This window comes from Streptopelia decaocto, assembly GCF_964273445.1.
Source record: "Streptopelia decaocto genome assembly, chromosome: 2".
In the NCBI taxonomy this organism is placed as follows: domain Eukaryota; kingdom Metazoa; phylum Chordata; class Aves; order Columbiformes; family Columbidae; genus Streptopelia; species Streptopelia decaocto.
The window spans coordinates 20,110,120-20,122,330 of record NC_138655.1 but is presented as its reverse complement, the minus strand read 5'-3'; positions in this window follow the sequence as shown (position 1 = coordinate 20,122,330).

Below are 12,211 nucleotides of genomic sequence, written 5' to 3'. Positions count from 1 at the left end.
CGTCATCACAAGTAAATAGCAGCCCTTGTCATGGAGTGTAAAGCCAGAAACAGGCTATGAATAAGAAATTTTTACATGCATTTTCTATAAAGATGCTAGGTGATTTCTTCTTATTGCTCATATGTCCAAGGAAATCCAGGTTTGTTAATTTTTTAAAAGGTGTTTATGTGCTCTGTTCCCAGTCATTATCTATTAATGTCCATCTCTTTAGAATCTACCTTCGTGGGGGTCTGGGAACAATACCGTGTTTGGTGTCAGCACTAAGAATAAGGGAATCGCTATCTCTACTCTGGGGATTAATACAATAAGTCTGATCTGATCAGATGAATGAATTATGTCTTAGCTTTAGGATTTTGAAAAAATAAAGTATAGCCCATTTAATTCCTTGCCGCTTTTTCAAGAAGTTGTATTATATGTAGAACTTAGTGTTTACTTATATGTTATTTACAGCATAATTATGCATAGTATGTACAGTATATAAAAAAAAATTCCTAGGAAACTTGGTGATTTCTTCATTCCAAAGGACTTCCTGGGGTATATTGATATTTGAATTTATAAAACTGTTTAGTTAATTGATGTATGAGTTGTTACGTAATTATAAACAGACATTATCTGAGATATACAGTCCTGTGGTATCTTATTTCTTAGTATAACATTTCCTAAATAGGAATGGAAAATGTCATTTCTTTCTCCATCCATCATACCTTGCAGCTTACAGGATGACCTGCAGCACTTGCCAGGTGGCACTCTGAGGCAAACTGGACTTCAAGGAATTCTGTTGGCTTTGTTGGTGTTACACCACAGATAAATATGGAATCTTGGTACTTTGCCTCTTTCTCTTCTCTCTATTAAAGGCCGGGCTGTTTGAAGTAGGTTAGATCGTATCTAGCTCTTATTTAATAATATAGACTATATCATACCTTTGACTTCTAGACAGAATTCTTCATTAATCTGTGGAGTCATTTCCTCTTTGAAACTGATGACATGTAATGTAAGTTAGTGTTGCTATTTGATATTTGCTCATACTTTTATTTTAGAAAGAAATGTGTCATCTCTGGATACTGTATGATCTTAGCTATTTCCAGCTGCATTATAACTCTGAAACGGCATTGTGAGGTGTATGGATGCAACTTGATTAAGAAGCATGTGTTACTGTTTATTTTGGTGGCTTTTTAAGACTGATCAGGAATGGGTGCTTCTTGTGTTTAAAAATTACACACATGCGTGCATGCATGCACACAGGGTGGTAGATGTTCCCCAATATACAAGGAAGACACAAGTGAAAGAAGAGAATGATGCACATGCAGAGTAGGATATGACACCAGCTCACTATATCATTCCCTATGATTTCCTGAGTGTAAGGGTGGCTGAGGCTTTAGGAATGAGCTGAAAGCTAAATGCACAGGTAAGGGTTGAGGCCAGGGTCGGAGTGCCATGAAACTCAACTGACTGCTGAAGGGCAATCACAGAGCGTAAGGCCAGTAAGGACCCCTGCCATAAGGTAGGATCAGCTTCACCTGCACGTGTTCAGGTTTCTGTGTTACCTGTTCTTACAGGCTACCAGCAGCGGATACTCCCCACTCTGCTTAGGCAATCTATTCCAGTGGTTTACTGCCTGTGGTCTAATGTCTGTCTCTGTCACAGAAGTTTAAGCTTCTGTCACTGCTGGGAACAGACAAATCCCACCCTTCCTGAGGCAGCCTTTCTTTGCGAAGACTGCTGTAGTCCTCCTCAATCTTCTAAACAACCTCACTTCTTTCCAACTTTTCTTGTGTTTTTGTGATCCCTGATCATGCTTTTGCCAGCTTGTGCATTCCCTACATTAGGTCCTCCTCTTTCTTCAAGTATGATGCCCGAAGCAGGGATGGTTTCCTGGCTTCATTCAACTTGCCCATAGACCGGAAAAGGAACAGATGTCCTGTACGTTGTGCTCCTGCTTCGTATTCTACTTGTAATCTCCAGAGTTTCCAAAGACTCTCCTCTAAATGGCTATCTGTATTCAGACACCTGACTGCTCCTTCATTTGTGACCATCTTTGTTGTTATTAAACTGTGTTTTAATTTGTTCTGATAATTTTTTCAGTTTGTCATGGTCAATTTGATTTTTAATTAATTAATTTTAATTAATTTGATTTGTTTAATGTAATTTATCAAATCAAAATTGCTTGTAACTGCCCTTGTTATAAAGGCCTCTGCTAGGTTTATTACTGTAATTACTGTTGACATTCTTGGACGCTTTTACCTTCATACAGTGTTTGCAAGTAGTTGTATTGAAATTCATGGCACTAAGAATAAATTATGTTCCTGAGGAATGTTTGGAGGATTCAGAAATTACAGCACATTTCAACCTTCTTAATACAGAGACTTCTTTTTTTTCTAATGGACTTGACCTTGGTGTACTGGTCATAGATGCACAGACTTAATGCTTACATAGTTTAGATAAATGACAATGAAAAGTTAAAGACCAATGAAAAACACTAAGGTTATGGATCTATACTACTATTAAATCCATGTTGCACAACAATATGTTAAGCAAATGTTTGGTTTAAATTGATCAGTATTTTAAGCTGGCGTCATAACATTACGAACTTGTCCAAAGTGCCAGTGAAACTTTAATTATTCTGAGGATAACTAAATTTATGATGCTTAATTTTAGGGTATACAGTGATGTTGCCTTGAAAGTATTGAATGGTGCCTTATTTTATATGGTGGTGTTGCCAACAAGAAGTTAATCATTAGAGAAGTATAAATAATGTCTGAGTCATCCTGTCAGATTCATACTTTGAGGGCTGCTTACTTTACATATGTTTTATTGCACTAAGAGTAGAATTCATTACCTCATGGTTTTAAATTTTTATTCTTAGTGGAATAACAGGCCAAGGCTACACCTCAGTTTCTCTGCCTCATCTCCCTACTGGCACTTCTAAAAGCCAATAGCCAGCCCTTAGTATGGGTATATTTCAGGCTGTCCGAGCCTGGCCCACATTTTCTATGTGTATTCCATACCTCACAAGATCACAAGATGCACTGCAGTGCACAGCAAGGCTTGGTGGGGGTGGCTGTGTCATGGGCTTTCACAAGTTCAAAAAATACACTTGAAGTCAGAGTTGAAGGACCATTTCTCGCAGAAGGTATATATTATAGAAGGAAGAGCAATTGGAGAAAGTAAATAGATGAACGGGCTGGACACTTAAGCTGAAAGCTGTAAACTCCTTTTTCCTTGCCCCTGGCTGCCTACGGAATTTAATCTCTTTGACACCTTAAGACAAGTCTGCACATGTTGCTAGGACCTTGTTGCTGCTTTTGGAATGCTGCATTTCACCTAATACCTTGGGTTTCCTGAATCCAAAGTCATAAAGGACCAGCTGAGAAGCTGCCAATGTCAATGTTAAAAGTTGGGATGTTTTTGTTGTGGTTTTTTGGTTTTGTTTCTCCCTCGCCCCAGATGGATTATTCTCTGTACAGTTATATACTATCTAAAAATCTTTTTGTTTTCTCTCTCATGCTGTGGAATATTAATAGCCTGTGGGAGACCAGTTTGTCGTTATCTATTTTCTTTTAAGGATGCTTGATTTTTAAAAGTATCCTTCATCCATTTCTTTACCTCATCAGATATTGATACATTATTCAATGTTTTTGATGCCTTAAAACAAGGAATTTAATTTTCAACCAACTGAAAGTTTATGAAAGATGCTGTCTTCCTCCTCAGAGCTAGTGGTGAATAACAAGAACAAGCTGTGTTTCATGGTAAAGTACAACCAGCTGCCATAATCAATAGGAACCTCAAGACTGAATTTTCTCTTCATCATGACACTGGTAAAGTTTGTTGTGTCAGAAAATCATATGTTGCCAGTGATCACAGAAAAGCTGGGCAAAGGGTTAGAGCTCTAGATTTCCTTATTTTTAGAGTTCACATCAAACATATCACTACTAACAACAGTAATGAGCAGCTGTGTCTCATTCAACATGCAGGTCCGTGTATAATCCATGTGTCTGTAGTTCTAAGACATGGATTGTTCCTGAGCTTTTGGACTGGGTCCTCTCTAGCCATTAACAGCCTATGCATTTGTTGGTGAGGTTTCTTGTGTTTGCGCCCTATATACAGCCAACGTCTATTTTTTGCTGAAGTTCTGTTGTACTGAGTAAACTATCCCTGTATAATTAACAGAATCATGAATCTGCTTTTCATTATGAGTCATTTCAGGATTCAGCTATATGAGAGATCAGGGCTTATACATAACTTATCATGACAGCTCTGCTTTGTGAAGAAAGTAGAACTAACAAACTGCCAAGAAAACTGTTCAGAACCAGGGTTGAAAGAATCCTAGTTGTGGAAAGGTAGTGGGGGGAGAGGGAAGACCCACCGTCCAGTAGCAACAACTACAGCTGATGGATTGTAGAGCATAGCCCCAGAGCTCCTCTCACTCTAGGGGAGATGGATTTAAATCCAAGCCTGCCAAATAACAGAAGGGAGCCCCGTAGAATCTGAACTGGCTGAAGATGAGAATTCAGCATGATTTTTTATCCCAGTCTGTAGAGCTGAGAGAAACCCAAATGAGAACACAAATGCACCCATATATCTTCAAGTTCCTTTACAAGCCCTACTACTGAAGTGACAAAACTCTTTGCTGTCTTGAATATCTTACTCCTCTAAACTTCGCTTTACAGAGGAAGGTATCTAAGATTAGGATGAAGAGCCTTAAAGCCTTTTGGCAGTCTTTTGTAGCGCCCACTGCTTTCCTGGGGAGTTAGAAGCCTGCAAGGAATCTGTGCAGTTCAATCAAATTTATACAGGAAAAGAGAGCAAAGGTAAGCTCAGATGCTTTTAGTCCCATTGTACCTTCAAGCATAAATACATCTTTTATCTGAATATCTGTACAGATTGAACAGAGGAGCAAACATTAATGAAGCGATTTTATTCAAAAGTGTAAACAATCATTTGCAGGAAATCATTTGCATTAGGCATTCGGTTCTATTTGCATTATGAGGGAATTTCTGAAGATCGTGGAAACAAGATAGCCTTTAAAACATACCTACAAATATGGTGTTAGTCGAGTTTATATTGATCATATCTGATCATCAGTGAATTATTATTTTTTCCTTATAAGAAAATTATTTAATATTATGAGAAATTTAATTTTGCAGTTCCATCTTTCTTATATAACTTAATTTAAAGTTCATGAAGAAATAGTTTTATGGCTTTAAGCACATGACAGTATCGGCTGGTATTGAAGTACATCCCTGAGCAGAACACGGGGTACGAGGAATTCAGATTCTTCACGTAACTTTGCAATATGAGACAGAGAGGAGCCACACCAGAATAGGAAAACCTTAAATCAGACACCTAGATGTAATATGATAGCTGATAAATGTATTTTAAACATCTGCTAGAAAGAATAATAAATTAAAAAAAAAAAAGTAGGCAAGCACAGTTCTATATAGACAAAAGATGTTACAAAACCAAAGAAGTATAATCAAATCACCATCTTCCAGATATTAATAAGGCAGCGTTTCCATGCATTATGGCTTTCAGTTTTTTCTGTTAAAATTAACTGCAGGTTTCTGTTTATTGGTATTTCTTAGATTTCAAGGTGACAATCGTGAGAGAATTTACACTATTTTCCAAAAATGTTTCATTTCAGAGATGGTGTCTTCTGGTTAATTAGAGCAGTACAGAGTGGAACTGAATGAATAACTTCATAAGTGTGTGCTTTATCATTGGTCTGTTTAAAGTGCATTTATTTCCTGTTATTACTGGGCGTGTATTGCTTTATTCTCTTGTATTATCTTTACAGTCTGCCAGTTTTGTTTAAAATCTGTCAATAGAGTATAAAACGTACACAATCGTGCCTTTAATGCGTGTAGTCGACCTAACACAGGTTTTTGAAGGATTGTTGAAAATTTGCATTTAACTTCTAACAGAGTTGATAATTATTGTTGTTATAGCGTAAGTCTTGCAACTGGAAAAAAGTACAGACAAACAAACAAACAAACAAAAAACCTTAGTTTCTGAAATCGTGATTTGAAGAAGAAGCAGAAAACAGACTGGACTTTTTAGGAAACCTCTTCCAAACTCTTTAAACACAGAGATAAAGAAAATGATACAGAAAAACACAGCCTGTGTATAAAACAAATCCAATATTTCATGATTTGCTTGAAAGTGTTGTAATTCAGGACCAGGCTTAGAACTGAGGAAACAGACTTATCACTGTGTGTGTGTATGTTTTCCAGTATTTTAATGTTTTTTAAAAGATATTTGCTGAATACCTTGAAGTAAGCAAATACTACATTTTTTTAAATCCATCTATTAAGTAAAGCAATTAGTATATTTTCAGTGCCTCAGTCAAAATCATACTCAGCTCTATTGTTATTCTATATCCTTAAGGTCCTGACACAAGGGATTGTTTGGAACAAGTGACATTATGGCCTAGATTTGGACATATCTGTGCTAGAAAGGAGAAATCTTCTTGACTAGTTCTTCGTGGTGTTCCTCGTAGTACAGGGGATCTCATTTTAAAAGCTACCCTGGTGTACTGAAGCTGTAAACTGGGGTTGTGATTCTTGACCTTTGGGCAATGCAAACGGAGTCTCCTGAGTGCTGTTGACTGCTCGCTCCCCCCGCGATCGCATTCCGCTGCACCGGGCAGGACATACCGTTATTTATTAGTTCTCACTTAACCACCAACTGCTCCAACAGCATGCAGCTGTGTTATTGTTAGTCAAGGTAGACCCCTCGCTTTGCATGTCTTTAGCCAAGCGAAGGTCCCGTGGCCAGGCCACGGAAGGAGCGGAGTTCCTTGCGTCAACCTGGCTGACATTCGGCGTCGAGGAGTGAGTGATGGGAATTGCTGGGAGGCCAGGTGGTATTTACACTGTCCCATGGGTATTTCCATGGCTCGCAAGTGGGCTTCAGTTGCCAGTGAATTTAGAGTTGAGATTCCCTAGGCTCTTTCAAGGTTAGTTTTGATCAAAAACTTCAAAAAGATGTTGAACTAAGCTATATGGCTACCTCATTTTTAAACTACTCTTTAGACATCTGCTTTATTTCTTACATGATGTAAGAGTAATTAATGGGCTATGATTAAGATGTAAAATTCTTTGCAAGAATGAGATGAGAGCAGAGGAGTGGGATCTTGAGGACTGTACCCCACAGGCATTATTTTAAACCACCCATCATTTGATGAGCAGTGTGGGAGAAGGCTATGCTTTCCTCTTGGATACGAGGATAACTAATGGCTGGTAGCAGCACCTAAACTGGAATGAACTGTTCTGGGAGAGCATCACAGGTATATCAACTCAATTTTCTCATCAGCTTGGTGTGCTAATTGTTTGTCTTCCTCATGCTCTGCTTAAGCACATGCACAGGTGTGCTGTCCTGGTTTCTCCTTTAGTGAATTTGCCTGTCAGCTAAAGCTTTCATATTAGCTGCATTTTCCTGGAGAACCAGATACATGTTTTGGTAAACATAGCAATGGAATGTGAAGTTATTGATAACGAATGGCTGCACCTCTTGCGAGAAGGGCAATGAGAAACAGGTGACCAAGAAACTGACCAACGGAGTATAACATCCCATTCACGGGAATACTTCATATAAAAGTGGGAGATCACGAAGATCTTGTCCCTTTTCCTTATGGCCGACATTAGGAGAGGATCTTGCTGGTCGTCCCTGCAAATTGAGGCCTAGTGACAGACTGAATCCAGCTCCGGTTGGCTGCAGAGTCCAACCCAGGATTTCAGGTGCCGGCTCTGCAGTTGCTGAGACTTTCAAGATTGGTTTTGTATATTTTGTATTATTTTCTCTATTCTTATTAGTAGCGTTAGTAAAACATGTTTAATTTTTCCAACTCTTCTCTCTGTCCTTCTTTCCCTCCCGATCGCCTGTCCTGAGTGGGAAGGGGGAGAGGGAGGGGCTGAAGGGGGAAGCTGGGGGGAGAGGAGGTTAACAATACATCTGCCACAGTTTTATTGTCACCCCGCAATCAAAACCCTCGACATATGCTTATTAATACAGTGAATGATTTAGTGATTAAAAATACAGATCAGTATATTACCAGAGATTTGGAGGAGAAAATTGACTCCCCACCTGCTTTTCCTGGCTGAACCAAGGCAACTTCCCTCACTAGTGACATCAGCCATTCAAGCACAGAAAGTTTTGAGAAGGTGGTGAATTTTGAAGAGTGACTTCTTATGTTTTGAAAATGCATGGCTAGTCAGCTTGAGATGTTTTGCTTCTCAGGCAGGTAAACTGTTTCTAGCTCTCACTGGACTGGACCTTTCTAGCTCCTTCCCTACATCACTGGTCACTGCTGACTTAATCCAATGTTGCATGTCTCAGGAGATAGTTAGGAGTGGGAGTTGACTGAACAATAACAAATGCAGTATTATTTAACAACCTTGGAATGCTGTCTCAGCTTTTCTAGCTCTTTTCTTAAAATAAACAAGACAAGCACATGCTTGTGTTTGAAGAGTGTTGTTGTACTCACATCACTTGACTGGCTATGGTAATTTTAGGGCTACTGCATTTGCCTTTTTAACTTTGTGAAGCCTGAAGGTCTGTCCCTGAGGGCTGAACAGGTTTTCCAATATAATAACAATACTAGAAACTTAAGTCAGATGTAAGTAGTCTAATTTTGCTCTTTTCTTAGCCAGATGATTGCTAACAGATCTTTTTTTAAACTTTTTTTTTCCCGAAATTGCTACACTGTATCAATATTGGTCTTTATTTCTCTCTTGGTACTCCTCTTCACGTAGGGATTTATAAAGTTCCACCTTTACTCAGGAAAAAGGGGAAAGTGATTGGGAGATTCTGGTAATAAAGGTAAATAATAAAGATAAAAGACTTCTCATACACTTCGAAACCCACTGGGAATTGCATGAGAGGAATTTCAGTGAGTGGCATACACAGGTAAAGGCTGGCACTAGGCAGTGTACTGAGCTGGGATAGTTGCTCTCAAGCTCTCTTTTAAAGGTTCTCTGATTTTGTGAGTTGAATAATAAAAAGGGCAAGGTTTAGTCAAGCCCCAGGGCTACAATATTCCACACATTTGGCAACCAGCTTAGGAAAAATCCTTAGCAGGAAATATATCTGCTGTGTGTACATTAAAAGTACAATAAAAATAGTTGGAAGAACATTTCTCATTGTCATAGTTCTGGAGGCATTTTCTCATGAGATTCACAATGGAGATACGTGGGGGAGGCCTTGTGCCGTGATGAATGCTCAGTGCAGCTCCTACCCCTCCACCTCTCTTATCAGTGCCCCCCACATTGCGCTCTCGTGACACGTAGTCTTTTGGCTACTTGTACTGAGCCATTGCACCTTCCATATTTGTGCTGTTGACTCTAGTTTGGGATGATTCCTTGACTTTTATTAAAAAGAAACCAGAGACTAAAGTTCAGGTGCTAAAACAGTACTTGTAGGAAATCTCAGTGTTAGACACAGATCAAAGTGCTGTAGCTCTATTTTTAAAAATATTATATTTTTTTCTACATACAAACAACACTGGATATCTTACTTTATGGATTTTTAATGTTTTAGTACGGAAAGCAGTTAAAATCTAGGAAATCTGAAAGCGTCACATTCTGGTATCTATTACTACTGATTAAGGCTTGTTAAACAGGGACTCCCAACAATAACAGTGAACGTATTGGCAAAATAAGTGATCATTATCTGATATAATGAAGGGTAGTGGCCCAGCAGAGGATGAAGAAACTTGTATTTTAATTGAACAAAACAGTCTGCATGGACAGTATAGATAAGTACAGACAAGCCCATGTTATTAGGACCAGAGGAAATGGACAAGCGTGGACACACTGCAGGATGAGTGGCACAGAATGGAATTCGCCACCCTAAAAGATTCGTGACAGCCCAGGCTAGAGATTCAGAGCCAAATGATGGCAGTGATGGATGCACATATCCCTCGCTAACAGGTAAATAAACATTGCATAGTCACCCAAATAAATCTGAATATATGATCAATTTTTTCTTGAGTGCTGGATGGATTTTCCCTGTGGAGGACATGGTACATCCTACTATATCAAATTTAGGAAAGTGTTTTTCCAGCTCATTTGGCAACTGCTAACTTTAACATGTTTGGGAATAACAATGGCAACAATTTTAAAAGTACCTTAGTGGCACTGAAAATCAGAGGAACATCAATGTATCTTGAGTTGCTTTTCGAGATATCTTTGGAGGTTACATGAGTTAGCTCTTGCCCACTCAATTCTAACAGAAACTTAATGTGTCTGTCTTTATTGCCATGAATAATCCTGTGCATTTGCCATAGTATGTTTAAATATACACCTATGAGGACTTCAAAATGACTTCATCAAAATGAAGAATGGACAGAATTTGTAAGCACCATGTGAAGCTTTGAAGCAATAGGCAGCACATTTCTCTGCCAAATCCACCCATGATTTTGCTTCAGAAGGTCTGCATCTTCTGTGACTCTAGGACAGAAAAAGCAACTAGGGTCCTTGTGCCTGTTTTTACTTAAACCATGACATCAGGGATTGCAGAAGAAATAATGATGGAAGTAAGATACCAATACTGATCCAGAGCCCTTTTACTAGACAAAACCAGTCAGAAATGTTCTTCTATTAATGAGTTGGTGTGGGTAATTTCTGTGTAAGCATGGAGCTATGACCTCCCTCTCTTTCCACACTGGTATTGCCTATTTGTTCTCGTGCTTGATACGTTCCCAGTACAGTTTAACTTTTCTCTAAGCTTCACCTGCCTTCTGAAGAAGAGGAGTTTCAAAGTCTAGGCAGGGCTGGTTCATACAATTGCATGACTGCAGTAAGTCTCGAGTGTCACTTTCAACACTTCTCATAATTTTCAGTTTTCTTGCAGGAATTCCAGATGGCAAATGAATTCACATGTTAAATTTATTTGTACACTGCTATCTGTCCTACAGCTGTATTATTAGACCATTACAGCATCTCAGAAGAATAGATAATCCCTACTCAGTGTGACTGTCTTTAAAAAAAGCTGCTGACCTCCAAGCCAATGTAAATAGATCACTTATGGAAATAAACAAATTACTATTGGAGTCAGACTTGTCCCAAATTTTTCTGTGAGTGCAGAGTTGGACAAAATTGAGAGCTCAAGAGTCATGAGGTTAATGAGGTCATTCTGCCAGGCTCCGGTCTGGGTTTACTATAACCTGAAAGACTCAACTCTGATCCTGACTGGCACGTTCACTTAGCAGCATTACCATCCCGGCACCAATCTGTCCAGAAACCTGAAACCATCTTCCGTGAGCTGTCATCTTGCTGCATGACACTGTCAGAAGATGTATGTTCCTCTGCACGTGAAACCACTTAGGCCATCTTGCTCTGTGTTTTTTGTAAACAGATTATATAAGGAAAGTGACTAATGGAACTTTTCCTTTTTAGATGTGGATGGACTGTAGAGTCCCTCCAAAAGGATTATCAAAATTGTAGCAAACAGTAATAACTCATTAACTTTCCACTTATCTGTCAATGAGCTCTATTTGAACTATGTAAAATGCCATATTTTACATCGCACATTAGAAAGTGTTCTTACAATCAATAGGTCTTATCTGAAAAATGGGAATAATGTGCCTCCTACTGCTGAACGTTTCATAAGAACTGACCAGTACCAGTATAAATAGCTGCTGGGACTATTTTTTTATTGCTGATGTTCTCTGGATACTGTGCAATAACAAACCTCAGTATAACAAAAATAAAGTATAATGGCTTATTAGAAAACACTTTCCACCCTGAAAGAGGAGACGTTTCTGTGGAAGGGGGATGAGGTTCTTGGCCTGAGGCAGATGTCTGGAGCAGAAGAGCTACAGAAACACGGGTTTTTTACTTTTACAAAGTAGGATTCCCAATACTGTGCTTCAACAAAAGCAGCTTTTTGTGTGCCACAAGACATTTTTTGAAATTTAATAGAAAATTTTCTATGGAGCACTTTCTCTATTGACATATAGAGTAATATAAAGACCAAATGTTTCTTGAAAATAGTTCAGTTACAACAAAGTTCTGACAGAACATCAGGAATTTTCAGAACTGCATCTTCTGCTGCTACATAGGAAAGACCCCACGCTTCACCTGCCTCCCTGAAGCCCAAAGATTTTGTAAGGAAAAACTGAAAATTGTAAACTTTTAAAACATTTCTGGTTTAGAGGTTGAAAATGAAAAATATTGCATTTTGTTTTTCAGTGTTTTATTTCAGAATTTACTAT